A 20,635-nucleotide genomic window follows, 5' to 3' on the forward strand; every position below is an offset into this window, starting at 1 on the left:
ATTAAGGCCTAGTTTTGATTTTGGATGAAATGGATGATTTTGGATGATGTTGGATCTGTGGGTGATAATTACACTAGGAAAAGTGACTTACTAAATTTAAAATGCATCTTGGTCTGCTTTCTTCTTACTCCGCTACTTTTTTTCAAATTTGTAATGAGCTTTTATTGCAGTTTATTTCTTTTTAGAAATCCTTCATTTCCTTTCATTTTAGAGGAATTTTAAAGTCGTTTTTATGATTGCAGTATAGATAGTTCTAGAGTAAATCCTTACTATTTATGTAGTCTTATCTTGTTTCACATAGGGGCTCTTAAGTGGCTAGTCCATATGAATGACATGTGATATCAACAAACAGACCACTTCACAACAAATACTTTCCCAAAGGGGCAAATGCAGCATCTTTATGTTCAGTTGCCTCTTTTTTTCTCTTTTGATAGACAGTTCTATTGTTCTTGTGATGAAGTGTGTTTTTATGGTAGTGAAAGAAAGTTGAACTAGGAAAAGACTAGAAAAGTTGATATGTGGAAGGTCCTAAACTTATGCAACAAACAAAAATCTCCTCTGTAAATATTTATTCCTTTAACCTGGATTTGAGACATCATATTATCTTCTCCCAAGAAAAAATGTACATAAAAAATAACAAAAATTTATTTTTGTATTAATCCATGTCTTTACTTCATTCAGGTCAGTGTCATCTTCTTAGAGAGCTTTTCTCTGGAGGTCTTATCTAAAACACATCTTCTCCTGCTGCTAAGTCACTTCAGTCGTGTCTGACTTTGTGCAACCACCAGCCCACCAGGCTCCCACATCCCTGGGATTCTCCAGGCAAGAATACTGGAGTGGGTTGCCATTTCCTTCTCCAATGCATGAAAGTGAAAAATGAAAGTGAAGTTGCTCCAACTCTTAGCGACCCCATGGACTGCAGCCCACCAGACTCTTCCTTCCATGGGATTTGAAGAGTACAGGAGTGGGTTGCCATTGCCTTCTCTGAGTTCTCATCTGAATCTTCCCCAAAGAATTCTACTCCTTTCTTATCTTTGTTACACTCAGAGATTAGTACCTCTGTACTCAGGTTCATAGATCACAACATACTAAGACTATGATGAAGAAGGGCACAAAAAGCAGCGATGATATATACAGATCCTTCACATACAACTGTGGCAAGATTTAGCTCCTTGGCACCCCCAAACGACATTCTTTTTTAATAAGTAAATATGAAAATGAATGAAATAATAATAATTCTGAGTTATACCCAAACTTTTGAACATGACAGTCTTAATACCTAACATTTTTATAGATAACTATTGGCCAAGAGCAAGTAAAGTGGAGGTGGGTGAAATAGAGGTGAGACAGTCATGTATCAGAGACAATCTCATTCATAGTTTTGCTGAGTTGCAATCCTAAATATTGCTATTTCCGTCAGCTTAAACTATACTACTTTCCAGTTTGTAGTTGGTCCTAGTCACTTGTTTGCAGTGATTGTCACGTCTGAGTCTCAAATCACCAAGCATTTCTAATGAACACACGAAATGGTTTCAGTGAAATTTTTACTTAAACAGATTTCTTCCTACAAATACTAAAGTCTCATTATCAATTCAAGTTACTATTGCCCTGGCTCCCATTTTTAGCAGGTTGGACATAATTTATACACTAATTAATCATCACTACAAAGATTAGTAGTAACTTTTGCATGCCAAATTTAGTTGGTACAACTGTAACAATGATTTCTTCCAAACAATTATTTCAGCCACAATGCTCCAAGAAAAAGTAAAGGAAGTCACTCAGAGTATGTCAAATGTATCTTATTTTTTGATTTTGTTCTCAACCTTTCTAAATGTGCAGTCAGGATACAATATTTATACCACATGTTATTTTAAGATTCATTTCATGTATATACCACTTTATGCTATGACCCAATGTATTGTGAAATCTTTTGTCACTGTACATTTCTGACTGCTCTTTGAGGTCAGCAACAGCAGGCTATTCAGCCTTTTTAGAGTATAATCTCAAATCCCCTAAAGCAAGATATTTCAACAACTGCATTTAATAGTTATGGAACTGACTTTCTATGTCTGTTTGTAAGGTTTTTTCTGCCTTGACATTTAAAACTAAGCATATGGCATATCTGTTTGCTGTTGCAGTAACATACATTTTTTAATGACCTTTTCTTTCTCTTCCAAAACCTTGTGGCTTTTTTCTCAATGACACTTCAGGATACATATATTGTTGCTTGCATTTTTTAAAAAAAATAATATGGGGAAAAAGCTCTCTCTCCATTAAAAAATTCCTGCCAGTTAGATATTGGTCATTAAAAAAAAAAACTATGATTGAGTATTTCAATTATTAAGATTAGAAAAATGTATGTGAGATGCAGTGTGTTTTAAGTGCATAGTATTTTAAGTAAACATCAGTGTGTTTTCTTACACCTTTACTTCCAGTCCCCATCCTGAAGCCTTATGGTAATTAGAATTCTGCTCCTAAGGTCATCTTGCCAAGAAATATTTTACTGGGTAAATAAATAAAGTGCAATGTGTACTTTCACTGTGCACTGTTCACTTCTGCAGACATGATTTAAAGAATACTATTATGAATATCATAGGTAGCTAATGTAAATAATGGAAAAGCCAAAGGTCAATCACATCATAATGAATACAGCATACATTTCTCAAGGCTAGAAATAGCAGAAATTGGAATTCACTGTTAGAATATAGCGCCTAGAAAATACTGTAATTCCTGGAATGCTGCTCTCAAGAAGCTTTGTGAACTTTTCTAGGAAACACATAACATCTTACCAAAATAATAGAAGCTTTAAAAATACTGTTGAAAACATAGTATTTTATATTAGTCATTGACCCTAATTAATGATTTACATAATAATTAGCTTTTAAAATTTAATTCTAGAGAAAAAATTCCCTCTCCCAGCAAACTGACACATTTCCTTCTATCAGGCTACCCATTTTACTCCTCTTTAACTGTAGATGACATGCCTCTCAGTGCTAAAATTATAGCTCAAGTATTATCATTAAGTGAACTTAGTCATTGGATATGTTTATATTCCCTCATTTTAGCTTTTTACAAAATTTTCTATTTAAATGTACTGGCCACTCACACTTTACAAAAGTGTTTTTATCCTTTATAAAACCAAATACACTATAACAAATAAATAAGCATTTTATTAATTATTTTAAAATTGGAATTGTGAATGGGTTAAGGAGTGGATAAGGAGCAGAAGGGAGATTAATTATCTTTCCAAGAAGACTTGTAATCCTACCACATTATAACTAATATACTTTAGACTTCTAGACACTTAGAGACATCATTTCACTACTTCATTTCTTTTTGTAACAATTACAGGCATCAATTAGTTTCTATCAATTTTATTGTTTTAATATTGAAATAAAACAGAAAAGATTCCAAAATTCCATGATTACTTGGACTCAAAAATCTAGTTATTAATATTTTTCTAATATTTTCTTAGTTTTTCTGATATATACTTTTTGCAATTATTTGTATTAACTGTTTTATTTATTTTTTTAAATTTTATTTTATTTTTTAACTTTACAATATTGTATTGGTTTTGCCATACATCAACATGAATCCGCCACAGGTATACACGTGTTCCCCATCCTGAACCCTCCTCCCTCCTCCCTCCCTGTACCATTCCTCTGGGTCGAACTGTTCTTTCTATGAAAGACTTCCATTTGTCTAAACATCTAAAAATAAGTAGAAATATGGTGAAGTATTTTTATTTATTCATTTGTTTGATAAATAATTTTAGGGTCTCCTCTGAGTAAAGCACTGTGCTGCTTGTTGATGCATGCATGCTAAGTCACTTCAGTTGTGTCCAACTATTTGTGACCCTATGGACTGCAGCCCACCAACCTCCTCTGTCCATGGGATACTCCAGGGAAGTACACTGGAATGGGTTGCCATGCCCTCCTCCAGGGGCTCTTTCCAACCCAAGTATCGAACCCATGCCTCTTACATCTCCTGCACTGGCTGGTGGGTTCTTTACCACCAGCACCACTTGGGAGGCCTTTATGTGTGTGTGTGTGTGTGTGTGTGTATTCCAATAGGAATACATGGGTATTATAAAAAAAAAAAAACAGAGTAGTAACATAAGGAGTTGGTGGAGAGGTTGAGCATCTTTAGCTAAGGCAGTCTGGGAAAGCCTCTCAGAAGAGGTCATATTTTAATTAAGACTTGATATATATATATATATAATGGCAAATATTCATGTATAATTGTATGTGTATTCATTGAACAAGTAGTTATGGAATTCCTACAATTATCAGGCACTGTGTTAAGGTTCTGAGTATAAAATAGTGAATAAAAAAAGATATGTCCTGTTAGAGTTTATAATTAGTGTGAGATATTAATAAACCATGGATGACAACAGAAATAAATATCAAAGGAAATATGCTATGAAATAAAGTGTATGGTGCTAGGAAAGCATATAACAAGAGCAGCTGAACAAGCCAAATAAATCATAACAGAGCTGAAAGCTGAAAGAAAAGTAGGAGCTATGTAAGAAATGAACAGAAAGAAGAATATTACAGCAGACAGAACAGCATGGGCAAAGGCCCTACATTGGTTGAGGTACACGTCATTACATGACACCTTTGAGAAGGTGAAAGAATGTGGTTAAGAATAGAAGGAAAGGAAGTTCTTGCAGTAAAGTGGAATTGGAGAGTAAGTTGAGTTCATACTATTTGGGGCATGATTTTATTCTGTATTCTAAGAACAATAGAGAGGAATAAAAAGATTTTTGTGCTTTCCAGGTGGCACTAGTGGTAAGGAACCTGCCTGCCAATGCAGAAGATGTAAGAGACTCAAGTTGGATCCCTGGGTTTGTAAGATCACCTGGAGGATGTCATGGTAACCCACTTCAGTGTTCTTGCCTGAAGAATCCTATGGACAGAGGAGCCTGGCGGGCTACAGTCCATAAGGTTGCAAAGAGTTGGACACAACAGATGCAATTGAGCACAGAACAGCACATAAAAAATTTTAAAGCAGAAGAGTGAAAATAGTTTATGTATTTTTTTAAAAGAGAAAATTCTAGATTCTGCAAAAAGAAAGAATTGAGTGTCAAAGAAGGATAGCTTTGGAGAGACTCAGTTCAGTCCCTCAGTCGTGTCTGACTCTTTGCAACCCCATGGACTGTAACATGCCAGGGTTCCCTGTCCATCACCAACTCCTGGAGCTTCCTCAAACTCATGTCCATTGAGTTGATGATGTCATCAAACCATCTCATCCTCTGTTGTCCTCTTCTCCTCCTGTGTTCAGTCTTTCCCAGAATCAAGGTCTTTTCCAGTGAGTCAGTTCTTCACATCAGGTGGCCAAAATATTGGAGCTTCAGCTTCAGCATAAGTCCCTCTAATGAATATTCAGGGTTGATTTCCTTTAGGATTGACTGATTTGATCTCCTGCAGTCCAAGGGACTCTCAAGAGTCTTCCCCAACACCACAGTTCAAAAGCATCAGTTCTTCGATGCTCAGCTTTCTTTATGGTCCAACTCTCACATCCATATACAACTACTGGAAAAACTATAGCTTTGATTATGTGGACACTTTTCAGTAAAGTAACATCTCTGCTTTTTAATATTCTGTCTAGGTTTGTCATAGACTAGTCCAGGAGGTTAATGTGGTCGCTTCAGTAACAGGAGGTCAATGTGGTCTTGGGTTTAGGCAGTGAAGTGGTAGTAGAGATGTGGAGGAAAGATCTATCTTAGGACTATTTGTGAAGCAAAATCCAGAATAAATAAGGAGTGAAAGTGAAAGAAAACCTAGTACATCATATAGGTTTCTAGATACTCAGAAGAATGGATGGTGAGGCCAGTAACCAAGATAAAGAATACCAAATCAAGGGCAGAGGTATTACTATGAGTTTACTTGTTAACATACTGAGTTTCACATATGATGATATCATGTTCATAATTTATTTTCTTGGACTACAAAATCACTGCAGACAGTGACTATAGTCATGAAATTAAAAGATGCTTGCTCCTTGAAGGAAAAGTTATGAAAAGCCTAGACAGAGTATTCAAAAACAGAGACATCATTTTGCCAACAAAGATCCATATAGTCAAAGCTATGGTTTTTCCAGTAGTCATAGATGGATGTGACAGCTGGACCATAAAGATGACTGAGTACCAAAGAGCTGATGCTTTCTAACTGTGGTGTTGGAGAAAAACTCTTGAGAGTCCCTTGGACAGCAAGGAGATTAAAACCAGTCAATCCTAAAGGAAATCAGCCCTGAATATTCATTGGAAGGATTGATGCTGAAGCTGAAGCTCTAATATTTTGGTCACCTGAGGTGAACAGCCAACTACATTGGAAAAGACCCTGGTGCTGGGAAAGATTGAGAGCAAGAGGAGAAGAAGTCAACACAGGATGAGATGGTTGGATGGCGTCACTGACTCAATGGGCATGAGATGGAACAAATTCAGGGAGATAGTGGAGGACAGGGAAGCCTAGTATGCTGCAGTCCATGGGATCATAAAGAGTCAGACATGACTTAGAGACTGAACAACAACAATATAAGACAGCCACTTGAGATACAATTATCATCTCAGCATTCCTGGCTGAGATTGGTCAAGCAACTGCCCCAAATCAGCTATCTTGAGAAATGACTTATGGGTTTTTATTATTTTCTAAAACTCCTACCATTAGAACCCATTTAATTTCAATCTTTTATACAGAGTTCAGGTCCAGGTAGTGCACCAAATTGGCCACAGTGAGTCTTGTGTCCTATAATACAGATAATATTTATTTAGAACTTACTACATGTCAGACAGTGCTTTAATAATTTTACAGCGGTTATTTCATACAGTCCTCTCATCAGTCTAATGAGATAGGTACTATTTTGTCAACCACATTTACATCCAAGGAAGCTCAGAGCAATGAAATAACCTGGTGAGTGGATAGCAGCCAGGATCCCACAACTTGTACTTTTAGCCATTATACTATTCTTCCTTAATATCCAAGTAAAGTCACTGTGCTATTTTACCTTGATACTCAATTAAAGTGCAGACAAAAATTCACTGTCTTTGCCCCCAACCAAGGAATTGAATTCTGAATGATCTTTTCCTCTCTGAAAGAGTGAACACTCACTGCTCCTACTTCCAATTGCTCTTGTACATACTAAAGTTTTGGCCACCTACTTATAGCCTAAAAGGACCACCATACTTACAAGATCTTCCTCCCAAGCTACATTTATGTACATTTTAATGCCCTCATTCTTTCAAAGAAAACAATTCACATGTCTTTCATCTTATTTTCATCCAAGTCCATTCACTTTATATAACGAGCTAAATCTTATTTCCATATATGTAGCATTATTACTGTTTAAAAGCTGAGGGTAAGTTTACATTCAGACTTCTGTACCTTAACAGTGTATTTGTACCTGAGAACATTGTTTTCTTTTAATGAATTTTTATAATGACAACAGCTGAGAGTGAAGATAGTTTTTATATTATATTATTAGGAATAATATATTTTGTATTAATTAAAACTAATTATGAACTATCTCAAAAGTACTTAAGTAATATAATAAATAGGTAGCCATAAATCACATGTAACAGGTTTACCATTTGTCATATTTATATTGAGGATGCTAATATAGCTAATAATAAGTCTAACACTTAAAAGAAGTAAGCATTAGAAAAACAGCTGAAGCCCTACTATCATCTCCCATCTCTTCCACTCCTATTCCTCAGAAGCAAAACATTTTTAGTTGAGTCATATTATACCCATTCCCAGCTTTGTAACTTTACTATATGCTGTACTATACATCATATTATGTGATTTGCTTCTTCCTTAGCTCCTTTATAGCTGTAGCCATATTGTTACCTAGAAAATTCATTCTTTTGTTAAGACAGTTGTATTTATTTTTTGTGAATAAACCACAATTGACTTACCTGTTTCTCTAAAGATAGACAGTTAAGTTATTTGCATTTTACTATTACAAATGAAGTTTCAATAAACATCCATTTGCATGTTCCCTGTATGCACGTATAAGGGTTTCTCTAAGGAAGACTCCTGGAGGTAAACTTTCTGAATCATGGAATAACTTCCTTTCCATTTTTATTGAAATATAGTAGATTTAAAATAGCATATTAGTTTCAGATGTTCAACATAGTAATTCAATATTTTATAGATCATATTCTTTTAAAATTATTATAAAACATTAACTGTACTCCTTCTGATGTACAATATATCTTTATAGCTTATTTTATACATAATATCTCTTACTTTCATACACCTATCTTTTCCTTTCCCCCTTTACTGACCTCACAACAAACCACTAGTTTTTCTCTACATCAGTGAGCCTGTTCCTGTTTTGTTATATTAATTCCTTTATTTTTTTTAATTCCATAAATCAGTGTTAACATACAAGGTCTGTCTTTTTAAATATTTATTTATTTAACTGTATAGAGTCTTAGTTGTGGTACACAGGATCTTCCTTGTGCTATGAAGGATCTTCCATTGTGGTGCACAGATTCTCTAGTTGGGAGTGGGGCTCACATGGGAGATCTTGTTGCTCTCTGAACAAATATGGAACCTCATCCCCTGAATTGCAAGGAGGATTCTTAACTACTGGACCACCAGGGAAGTTCCAGGATCTGTCTTTCTCCGACTTAATTCACTAAGCATAACAGCCTCCAAATAACCTCTTCTTTATCCATTTACCTACTGATGGAAATTAAATTGCTTCCACATCTTGGCTACTGTAAATGCTGCTGCTGTGAACATTGGAGTTCACATGTCTTTTCAAATCAGTGATTTTGTTTTCTTTAGATATATACCCAGGGTTGGTATTGCTGGATCATATGTAGCTCTATGTTAAGTGTTCTGAGGAGCCTCCATATTGTTTTCCCTAGTGGCTTCACTAATATAAACTCTCACCAACAGTACTAGGATTTCCTGTTTTTCCACACCAATATTTGTTATATCTGATATTTTTAATGATAGCCATATTGACGGGTATGCTCTGATATCTCACTGTGATTTTGATTTGCATTTCTTTGATGATTAGCAATACTGAGCATCTTTTCATGTGTCTGTTGATAATCTGTATGCCTTATTTGGGAAAGAAAAATGCCATTGTCCATTTTTAATCAGGTTATTCACTTGTTTGTTTTCATACTGAGTTGTAAAGCTGTTTGCATATTTTGAATGCTAATGGATTAACAGTCATATTATTTGAAAATGTTTTCTTCATTCAGTAGGCTGCCTTTTTTGTCTTTGATGTTTCCTTGTGCAAAAGCATTTTGGTTTGCATGTCTCATTTATTTTGTTTCTGTATGTTTTGCCTTAGGAGTCAGATCCAAAATAATATAGGTGCCATTAGTATAAAAGAGTGTTCTGCTTACGTTCTCTTCTAGGAATTTTATAGTTTCAGTTTTACATTTAAGTCACTAATCTCTTTTTAGTTTATTTTTTTATATTGTGAGAGGAAATGTTCTAATTTCATTATTTTACATGTAGCTGTCCAATTTCCCCTGCACCATGTATGGAAAAGACATTTTCTCCATTGTATATTCTTCCATCCTCTGTCATAGGTTAATTGACCGTATGTGTGTGGGTTTGTTTGGGGGCTCTCTGTTCTGTTCCATTGACCTAAGTATCTGTTTCTGTACCAGTACCATACTGTTTTGATTACTGTGGTTTTGTAATACAGTCTGAATTCAAAGAACCTGCTCCATTCTTCTTTCTCAAGATTGCTTTAGTAATTCACATTCTTTTGTGGCTCCATGTAGCCTTTAAGATTATTTGCTCTAATTATGTGAAAAATATGAGTGTTTTGATAGTGATTGCATTAAATTTGTAGATTGCTTTAGGTAGTATGAACATTTTAACAATAATAATTTTTGCAATCCATGAACACAAGATACCTTTCCATTTCTTTATAAGAATCATTATATCATTGGTAATTTCTTTCATCAATGTTTTTATTCTTTTCTGATTGGGTGATTTCCATTATTCTATCTTTCAGATTGTTTATGTGTTCTTCCTATATCACCCTGTTTTTTTTTTTTATTTTATTTCTTCTAGTGTGGTTTCATTTCAGTTACTGTATTCTTCAGTTCTTAAGTTCAGTTCAGTTCAGTAGCTCAGCTTGTCTGACTCCTTGCAACCCTATGGACTGCAGCACACCAGGCCTACCTGTCCACTTCCAACTCCTGGAGTTTACTCAAACTCATGTCCATTGAGTGAGTGATGCCATCCAACCATCTTATCCTCTGCCGTCCCCTGCTCCTCCTGCCTTCAGTCTTTCCCAGCATCAGGGTCTTTTCAAATGAGTCAGTTCTTTGCATCAAGTGAGCAAAGTATTGAAGTTTCAGCATCAGACCTTCCAACAACTATTCAGGATTGATTTCCTACAGGATGGACTGGTTTGATATCCTTGCAGTCCAAAGGACTCTCAAGAGTCTTCTCGAATACCAGAGTTCAAAAGCATCAATTCTTTGGTGCTCAGCTTTCATTATAGTCCAACTCTCACATCCATGCCTGACTACTGGTAAAACCATAGCTTTGACTAGATGGACCTTTGTTGGCAAAATAATTTCTTTACTTTGTAATATGCCGTCTAGGTTGGTCATAACTCTTCTTCCAAGGAGCAAATGTTGTTTAAATTCATGGCTGCAGTCACCATGTTCAGTGATTTTGGAGCCCAGAAAAATAAAGTCTGTCACTGTTTCTACTGTTTCCTCATCTATTTGTCATGAAGTGATGGGACCAGATGCCATGATCTTAGTTTTCTGAATGTTGAGTTTTAAGCCAACATTTTCACTCTCCCCTTTCACTTTCTTCAAGAGGCTCTTCAGTTTCTCTTCACTTTCTGCCATAAGGGTGGTGTCATCTGCATATCTGAGGTTATTGATATTTCTCCCGGCAATCTTGATCCCAGCTTGTGTTTCTTCCAGTCCAGCGTTTCTCATGATGCACTCTGCAAATAAGTTAAATATACAGCCTTGACGTACTCCTTTTTCTATTTGGAACCAGTCTGTTGTTCCATGTCCATTTCTAACTGTTGCTTCCTGACCTGCATACATATTTCTCAAGAGGCAGGCCAGGTGTTCTGGTACTCCCATAGCTTTAAGAATTTTCCATAGTTTGTTGTGATCTATACAGTCAAAGTTAGGGGATACTCGATGAAGGAGATGTATATGCTTTTCTGGAACTCTCTTGCTTCTTTCTTTTTCTATGATCCAATGGATGTTGGCAATTTTATCTCTGGTTCCTCTGCCTTTGCTAAAACCAGATTGAACAGCTGGAAGTTCACAGTTCATGTACTATTGAAGCCTGGCTTGGAGAATTTTGAACATTACTTGCTAGCGTGTGAGATGAGTGCAATTGTGTGGTAGTTTGAGCATTCTTTGACATTTCCTTTCTTTGGGATTGGAATGAAAACTGTCCTTTTCCAGTCCTGTGGCCACTGCTGAGTTTTCCAAATTTGCTGTCATATTGAGTGCAGCACATTCACAGCATCATCTTTTAGGATTTGAAATAGCTCAGTTGGAATTCCATCACCTCCCCTAGCTTTGTTTTTAGTGATGCTTCCTAAGGCCCACTTGACTTCGCATTCCAGAATGTCTGGTTCTAGGTTGATGATCACACCATCATGATTATCAGGGTACTGAAGATCTTTTTTGCACAGTTCTTCTGTGTATTCTTGCCACCTCTTCATAATAAACTAATAAAAAAATCAGTTTCTGCTGGTGCTCTTTTTATATTTTCTAGTTTCTTGTTAAACTTCCCCCTGTGTTCATCTATTGATTTCCCAAGTTCAGTTAACATTCTTATTTCTAATACTTTGAAACCTTTTTTGGAAAAATTATTTAACCATGTTTCATAGGGTGTTTTTTTTTATCTTTTTAGTTTATTTTTTTCTCAATCTTTCCTTTGAAACAGTTCTTTGTCTTCTCCTTTTATTTAACTTTATCTGTATCTATGAAATTAAGTGAAACAGTTAACTATCTTTGTCTTGAAAGGAACATTTCTATTCAATCTTTATTCTCAGTGTCTTTGGTGACAGAGTTGGATCTGAAGTGAGCTTAAATCATGTCTTTTCCCATGGTGTGCTGGCAGCTGTTACCTTAGTGAGAAGTGGAGAAGCTGGAGTCAGGGCTAGATGTGAGTCATGCTTCTCTTATGCTCAGTGGCTGTCATGACTCTTTGGGGGCAGAATTTGGTCCCAATATGCTATACCAGAAGCCCTGAGGTTTTGGTTTGAACTGTTTCCATTCCCTTTAAATGTTAGTTTTTCTTCCTCTAGACAATGGCACCTTTGCCCCAAAGTAGATTCAGTACTGAAGCAAGAGGCATTGAAGCAGGAACCCGATGTGATCCAAGGCATATCCTGGGACCTTCCTGTCATGTCCATCAGAGTTCCAGACCATTCCCAGTCTGCTGCCTCTGTGAATGCCATTAATTGCCACCTTGGGCCTGTTGAGATGCATTGCTGTGTCTGAACCATCTGTCTCCCCTACATGTGCATTCTCCTTGACAACAGGAGTCTTATCCATGGTTATGAACTGCACTAGAGGTAGAAGGACTTGGACATGTGCTGGGGCATTTGAAGCAAACCATCCAGATTCCCTGATATGGGTGATTAAATCTTCATATTCCCTGATTCAATTTTCTTCCTTTGTCATACTCCTGGGAGTAAGCAAGCATGTGGGTGTACTCTTCATGAGTGGAGTTTCAGTTTTTTACAGACCTTTAGATAGTTCCATTTGTTTTCAAACCATTTAAAGGTACTTATCTTACCGGTATTAGACCCCAGGGCTGGGGAGCCCAATATGTAGATCAATCCTTCAGTCCCTATGGAGAATATTTGAGCCCACAATATACTTCTCTTCTGTGTCATCTCCTAGCAGTACTGGTCCCAAACTGACACTCTCTTCCTTTCCAGCCCAGATCCATGTAGATATTTCTTTACACCTGTGGTTGTATAAAAGAGCAGTGTGATGAACCTGGAAAAGTGGAAATATGGAGATATGGAAGAATTCATGAAATGTGAAAGTAATATAAAGAAAACTACTTACTCATGTGAGGCAAGAATATAACCATGCCAATATTCAAGGACCACAGACCCAATCCCCAAGATGGGGATCATAAATCTGTTGGGGACTTCTGTTTACTTTGAAGAGGAAAAGGAGTCAGAGAAGACGGTTTTGGATAAAATAATTCAGTTTGAGGCATATTTATCTTTAAAGACCTCTAGGATAAATATGATGAAATGTCCTAGGATGCAGATAGACCCATTGTGTGTGTCCTTCTGACAGCTTTCAGTTTGATTTCAGTTAGATTTGCTCCACATATAGATGTACTTTTGATGTGTTCATAGGCATACATGTGCTCAGAGTCCTACTTCACCATTTTGTTCCCGTCTTGAATAATTTTCAATTTAATTATGCATTTTCTAATTGTTCTCCAAAGTTTTTGTAAATATTTACACATCCACAGGCAATATATAGTTCCACTGACTCCCCATACTCTCACTAACACATTTTGCATTATAAGATTTACTGTTGAATGAGTGGGAAATGGTATGTATTGATTTAATTTGTATTTGTGTGCTAAATCACATGGCTTGTGTCACAAATATGTTAGATAACTCTTGATATGTTCAGTGTCTATTCAGGTTTATATATATTTATATTTCATGGGGAAATTTGTTACATCAAATTGTAAATTGTCCTAAAATTTTAGTAGTTATGAGCTGCATAACCTCAGCTTTTGTACAATAAGATTCCAATAGCATTAAACACATGAAATGGACTTTTGTTGAAAGAAAATAGAGCCAAGTCATTGAGAATCATTAATGATGCATGTAGTCAAGCTGATAGAGTTCTAAACGTTAATAATAAAATAAACAAACTGTTGGAAAAATTTATTCTAGTGGCAACATAACAAACCATAATGTGGAAACAGTTTCTTATATTTGTCTCAATAAAAAATGTATTTGCTAAACTTCATTATATGTATAAAGCAAATTTGCTTTTGAAGGCTGATAGGATATTATTTTAATGCTACTTGAGGAGAAGCATGGTTAAACTGCAAGCAATTTATAAAATTATATATGAGAAATAAAGACTGTCATGAATTCCAGCCCAATCTTAAGAGAATAATGATAATTTGAAATAATAAAACATTTTTTTTCTGAAAAACACCCAAACCATTGGAAATTTATTGTCACTTAAACCCACTTGCAAGCTGTCTTAGAATGTTAATATGACAGGAATAGGTGACCATCAAAGATTCAGATTCCTCTTCCATACTCTAGATTTGTTGCCAGAGGCTCTCACTACCTCCCCCTTGCATCTAATTGGAGATATGTAACTGGCTCTGACTCACTGAATGAGAATGGAAATTCTATGTGTAACTTCCAATCCAAGGTAGTTAAGAATCCACTGAGATTTACTAAGCTCTCTTCCATTTCCATGGTGGTCTTGGAGATCATGTGTTGAAGTTTATGAAATATCACAAAAAGAAATTAAACTGGACAGATCTCTGATTCACCTTTGGAGTAAAGATACTCAGGTAAGTTAGCTAATAAGGGAATTTTCATGAGGAGGAGATAAAACACAAAAGTTAAACCACAAATATTGAAGTTTTTTCTTAAAACAGTTAATCTACCCTGAGTAATACAGTGACTCAGGAGTGAGTAGAGAGGTAGAAAGAGAAACTAGCTTGAAGTTTAAAATGCTCAGCAAAGTAATTGGTACAAAAATGTTTAAAACCTATAAAGTAGTTAATAGATGTGAAAAACTTGTATAATCAATCTACAACACAACAAATACTCTTGAATAATTAAGTTTATATAAGGAAATTTAATTTTACTGAATTGTTACCTGTCAAAAATTGCAAATTTTTTAATTAAAATAATGCAGTGAAAAATATAATCAACCTAAAAAAGAAAGGTTACTAATTTGCTGACATTTAACCAAAGTTAAATAAATAACATTTGTAAAATGTGTCCTGTGACCTTTTTTATTTTAACATAATTAAGGAAAAAATTGTACTTTACTAAAATCATCAAACTGAGACAAATAGGAAAATATGTGGACAATATACTAATAAATGCCTTTCCTAACCACATTGATTGTTTAATTTTTTTTTTGTTTTAATTACCATGCAGCGAGCTGGTGAGATAAGAATTCTTGCTTTGCCTCTTGACTAAGTCATCTTTTTCACTTTGCCATATGAATCTGTTATCATCTGCAAACTAAGTTAGTTAGAGAAGATGTCTTCAAAAGCCTATTCTAGTTTTAAAACATTCATATTTTTCTATCACTTATCATTTGTTAGAGAGAAACTACACTTTTTTTTAAAATTTTATTTTATTTTTAAACTTTACATAATTGTATTAGTTTTGCCAAATATCAAAATGAATCTGCCACAGGTATACATGTGTTCCCCATCCTGAACCCTCCTCCCTCCTCCCTCCCCATACTATCCCTCTGGGTCGTCCCAGTGCACTAGCCCCAAGCATCCAGTATCGTATATCGAACCTGGACTGGCAACTCGTTTCTTACATGATATTTTACATGTTTCAATGTCATTCTCCCAAATCTTCCCACCCTCTCCTTCTCCCACAGAGTCCATAAGACTGTTCCATACATCAGTGTCTCTTTTGCTGTCTCGTACACCAGGTTATTGTTACCATCTTTCTAAATTCCATATATATGCGTTAGTATACTGTATTTATGTTTTTCCTTCTGGCTTACTTCACTCTGTATAATAGGCTCCAGTTTCATCCACCTCATTAGAACTGATTCAAATGTATTCTTTTTAATGGGTGAGTAATACTCCATTGTGTATATGTACCATAGCTTTCTTATCCATTCATCTGCTGATGGACATCTAGGTTGCTTCCATGTCCTGGCTATTATAAACAGTGCTGCGATGAACATTGGGGTACACGTGTCTCTTTCCCTTCTGGTTTCCTCAGTGTGTATGCCCAGCAGTGGGATTGCTGGATCATAAGGCAGTTCTATTTCCAGTTTTTTAAGGAATCTCCACACTGTTCTCCATAGTGGCTGTACTAGTTTTCATTCCCACCAACAGTGTAAGAGGGTTCCCTTTTCTCCACACCCTCTCCAGCATTTATTATTTGTAGACTTTTGGATCGCAGCCATTCTGACTGGTGTGAAATGATACATCACAGCAGGATCCTCTGTGACCCACCTCCCAGAATATTGGAAATAAAATAAAAAATAAACAAATGGGACCTAATTAACCTTAAAAGCTTCTGCACATCAAAGGAAACTATTAGCAAGGTGAAAAAACAGCCTTCAGAATGGGAGAAAATAATAGCAAATGAAGCAACTGACAAACAACTAATCTCAAAAATATACAAGCAACTCCTACAGCTCAACTCCAGAAAAATAAACGACCCAATCAAAAAATGGGCCAAAGAACTAAATAGACATTTCTCCAAAGAAGACATACAGATGGCTAACAAACACATGAAAAGATGCTCAACATCACTCATTATCAGAGAAATGCAAATCGAAACTACACTTTTTTAAAAAGAAGCATATTTTCCCCTGAGCTTAGCTATAATTTTGTAAAAAAAAAAAAAATAGAATATAGAAAAAGGAAAAACTCAGACTTTTCTTCCTTCCACATTATGTTTAGTCTTTTAGTCTCAAAATTATATTCCATCTTCCTGTCTCTAATTGAAATACTATCACAGGTAGCCTATTGCATGATGCTGAAAATGAAGGTTACAAAAAAAGTTGGCATTATTATTAATGCAAAAATTATTATTTATGATATATAAGGCAACATGTTAAACATTCAACACATACCTCATTTGATAATGAAGCTTTATGAGATGGCTGTTACTAGTATCTTAACTTTAATAATAAAGCAACTTAGGTCTCCAACTGGTAGCTCAGATAGTGAAGAATTTTCCTTCAATGCAGAAGACCTGGATCTTTGTTAGGAAGATTCGCTGGAGAAGGGAATGGCTACCCATTCCAATATTCTTGCCTGGATAATTCCATGGACAGAGGAGCCTGGTGGGCTACAGTCAATGGAGTTGCAAAGAGTCGGGCATGACTGAGCCGCTAACACTTTCTTCTTCTTCTTCTTCTTCTTTTAATATAATACATAGCTAGTAAGTAAGTGAGAATTCAAATCCAAATCCTCTAATCTCTTTTACTATAAATAAACACTAAATGTAGAAAAGCTAGTATCCATTGTATAGGATATATAATAGTAAATGTTTTAACATATATATATATATATATATATATATTTACATATATATTTCTATACATCTATGTTCATATTGACATTGATGTAGATATATAGATATATTTCATGGAGCATAGTAAAAGTAAATAATAATATTAAATTGATTTGCAGTGCTTCTTATTGTCCTGAATATGATTTCCTGGAATCCCAATACAGTATTTGAATACTTCCTTCAATATTCCAAAGTATAGATACACGTTCTCTACCAAACATGGCTTAATTACTGGGAGAGAAAAGTCAAGTGTCACGGAGCATGTCTCCCAAGTAGTATAAAAAAAAAGGGATACTCTCTATTGATACTGGCAAGATTTCCTTTAGCCACCATTAAGGTCAATATCCAGGAGATAGCATAGCTAATATACAGGATCAGACAGACTGAGTTCAATGGCAAGTGTCCATTAAGTAGAATATAGGGAAATTGCTTGCTTACTCTGTTACTGGCAAAATTCACATGTATCCATCTGTACTTATGGTCAAAGTCTCAGTTAACATAAAATATAGAAGTCATTACTTCATCAAACAGCATACAGGCTGAGCATGGAAATTAAGAAAACACACACAACACACACACATTGAAGAGGACAGGAAGAACAGTTTACCTGAATCATCTCTTCTCCAAGCACATATCTTCCCTCTGCCCTGGAGTACTCTTATGGAGAAGAAAAACAAAACAAGAAAAAAGAGTGAGGAAAGCACCCAACTTCATCATACACTCAAATTCCAGTCCTGTCCAGTGGATGCTAGCATTAGACTGGCCCCACAGACTCAGATTTCATCTCTCAGTGGCAGTCCTTGACACCAGTGTAATACAAGCCAACTTAGTCCCAAAGCCTACCAGGTGGTTTTTTCTAGACTTTGACTCCAGGTTCATATCAGATCAGTCTCCACAAAACAAAGTATAGTCCATGAACTACAAAGTACTCCACAAACCAAAGCATCAGTTAACTCCTTTGGACCTAAGCTTCAGGGCCACCCCTATGAACTGAGGCTTCAGATCTGCCTCTGGTTCAAGGCTGACCATGATGTATACAGACTGTCTGCCCCAGTACTAGGCTAGCATGTGTGGACCAGGCACCAGACTAATACACATGAATCTAAGAGCCATAAATGTCTCAGTAGACCTTGGTGCAAAACCAGCCCACATAGACTCAAGCATTCACTCACATATGAATGGTTACAACAAATTTGGCTGCCTAGTGACCCAGGCAACAGGAATGCATGCCCATGAATCATGACAACAGGCATTTCCACAGTCACCATCAGTCAACTTATCCAGAATCACTGGAAAGGGTGTTTAGTGAAGAGCTTTCTCTAAAAAGTCAGTTTATAAAAACTGAAAGATGGGCCTGGTCCTAAGATGGCATTGGAATAGGATGAGGAGACCACTTTCTCCCCCACAAATTCATCAAAAGATCATCTGAAGCCTGAGAAAATTCCACGCAACAACTTTGGAATGCTGGTGGAGGACACCAGGCACCCAGAAAGGCAGCCCAGTGTCTTCAAAAGGAGGTAGGAAAAAATATAAAAGATAAAAAGAGAGACAGAAGAGATAGGGATAGAGACCCATCCTGGCGAGGGAGTCGTGAAAGAGGAGAAGTTTCCAAACACCAGGAAACCTTCTCACCAGAGGGTCTGTGGGGAATTTTGGAATCTCTGAGGGCAAAATAACCAGGAGGAAACAAATAAATAAATAAAACCCACAGATTATGTGCCTAACCACAACTCCCAGCAGAGAAGTAGCCCAGATGCTCTCATCCACCACCAGAAAGCAGGGGCTGAACAGGGAGCCAGGGGCTCCATTGCTTAGGGTAAGGACTGGGCCTGAATGCCCTGAGGACAATTTGAGGGAGCTAACGTGAGATAGCAACCCAAAAAGTGGGATAGCCAGAGACAGAGAAAGAAAAAAAGAGAGAGAGAGAACTTTCCTGTGAAAAGCTCTAACCTAAGGCACTGCCAGGGCTGCTCACAGAACAAAGGGCTGAGCAATTACCAGAGGAGAGCTAGCTGGCTGCATACCAGCCCATCCCACATCAGAGGCAGAGAAGCAGGCGGGTGACAGCCAGAGCCGGAAAGGGGCAATCTCAGCCCCAGAGATGGCATCCTTGACCAAAATGTGAGCAGGCCTCCAGTTGCTAACCAAGTCTTCCTGGGATCCCGGATAGCTGACATCCACCAGGAGGGTCTCAGTCAGAGATCAGCTCCCCGGAGGAAACACACGGCACACCTGAGATGGCACTCCTGCTGCGCACCCAGGAAACAGAGCGGCTGGGACCAGGGAGGTGATAAGATACATAGACCCATCTTGGGAGAGTGAACTCGCCAAGCACCTGGTCACCTGAGCTGTTTGGACCTGGGAAGGGCACAAAACGCAGGCCCAGTAGATTCTGTGCCTTTGTGAAGTACCCAAGAACCTGAACCTGAGTGGCCTAGTCCTGGGAAATGCACACAACTAATGGCCCACTTTAGACAGTTCCACTTCAGAGCAACCTGGAGCCTGAGCAGTGTAGACTGGGAAAGCACACATGCCAAGAGCAGGGGTAAACCCAATGTGGCCCAGACACTGCAAGCACTCCCGACATGTGCCACTGATATTTGTTTGCAGTGTTCCTCACTCCCCACAGCACAACTGAACAAGTGAGACTAAATATGTGACTACTTTCACCCCCTTGTGTCAGGGCGGAAATCAGACACTGAATAGACTTGCAAACAGAGGAAGGCAAAATAAAAAGAGGGAGCTGCTTTGGAAGTGACAGGTGCAACAGATTAAAACCATGTAGTTAGCACTGAATACATTGGATGGGGCCTATAGACCTTGAAAAGAAGTATAAGCTGGAACAAGGACCTATCTGAAACTGAACTAACACCACATTGCCTGCAACAGCTCCAGAGAAATTCCTAGATATATTTTACTATTATCATTTTTAATTTTTAAATTAAAAAAAATTAAGCCCTTTATTACTCCTTTAATTTTCATTTTTATAACCTTCTAATACCATGCAAAAAATGACCCTATTTTTAAAGTAAATTTCATATATATATATATATTTAAAATTTTTGTGATTTTGTTTTGTTTTGTTAATATTATATTTTTGAGAGTCTATACCTTTTAGAACTAATGCCCCCAAAACATGTCCTTTTCATTATAGAGGACTGGAATGCAAAAGTAGAAAGTCAAGAAACACCTGGAGTAACAGGAAAACTTGGACTTGGAATATGGAATGAAGCAGGGCAAAGACTAATAGAGTTTTGCCAAGAAAATGCACTGGTCATAATAAACACCCTCTTCCAACAACACAAGAGAAGACTCTATACATGGACATCACCAGATGGTCAACACCGAAAAAATTGATTATATTCTTTGCAGC

The 20,635-nt window shown here is 36.7% G+C and overlaps 1 pseudogene; it reads left to right on the forward strand.

Moving 5' to 3' along the window:
- The window catches only part of LOC147340710 (uncharacterized), a 50,368-nt pseudogene extending 30,591 nt beyond the window's left edge, over positions 1-19,777 (forward strand).
- The last annotated feature ends 858 nt before the right edge of the window (positions 19,778-20,635 follow it).

Source organism: Bos grunniens, chromosome X (assembly GCF_055505025.1).
Source record: "Bos grunniens cultivar Pamir isolate PY7600 chromosome X, Bosgru_T2T1.0, whole genome shotgun sequence".
Taxonomy (NCBI): domain Eukaryota; kingdom Metazoa; phylum Chordata; class Mammalia; order Artiodactyla; family Bovidae; genus Bos; species Bos grunniens.